Source organism: Penaeus monodon, chromosome 19 (genome assembly GCF_015228065.2).
Source record: "Penaeus monodon isolate SGIC_2016 chromosome 19, NSTDA_Pmon_1, whole genome shotgun sequence".
NCBI classification, from domain to species: Eukaryota; Metazoa; Arthropoda; class Malacostraca; order Decapoda; family Penaeidae; genus Penaeus; species Penaeus monodon.
This window is the reverse complement of record NC_051404.1, coordinates 20,587,733-20,588,266: the sequence shown is the minus strand read 5'-3', so window position 1 is coordinate 20,588,266 and position 534 is coordinate 20,587,733. Positions and strand designations below refer to the sequence as shown.

The window sequence follows — 534 nt, the reverse complement described above, 5'->3', positions numbered from 1 at the left end:
ATTGATTAAAAATCAAGCGGATGAAATGTATAGCTCTGCCGCGAGACCCACAGCCTTCGCTCCCTCCGCCTGCCGTGGACGCCAGATGTCAGAGGGAGACACTCACACGCTCTGAATGAGTACGGCCGAGCCACCACACGTAAAAGTCGGAGCATGAGAACAACGTGTGGCGGAACACGAGTAACTGTTCTGTTGCATTATATTCTCATGTTTTTGACGTCTCTCCCGAATTACGTAATGTAGTCAGAATTAGATTTATATCCGGAGCGAGGAAGTGGAGAAGAGATACGGAGAGGGAGAAAGAAAGAGAGAAAACTCGGAGCATTTAGCACAGAAGACAGGACATGAGATGTGACGCATTAAAGTCATTCTGTCAGATCCGTGGTGACAGATAACACATGTCACAGAAGTCTAACAGCTGTGGCGCTTACACCTCTGTTGTTACTGTGGGATTGTTAAGCTTTGACTCTAAGCTGCGACACACACATACCGGATACACACTCATACATAAAACAATATGTGCGTTTAGGTAAG

General features: G+C 46.4%; 1 long non-coding RNA gene across 2 annotated transcripts in view; it reads right to left on the bottom strand.

The window, feature by feature from the left end:
• Window positions 1-534, bottom strand: part of LOC119585129 — a 30,004-nt gene that overhangs the window by 5,546 nt on the left and 23,924 nt on the right. The gene's annotated exons all lie outside the window — the stretch shown is intronic.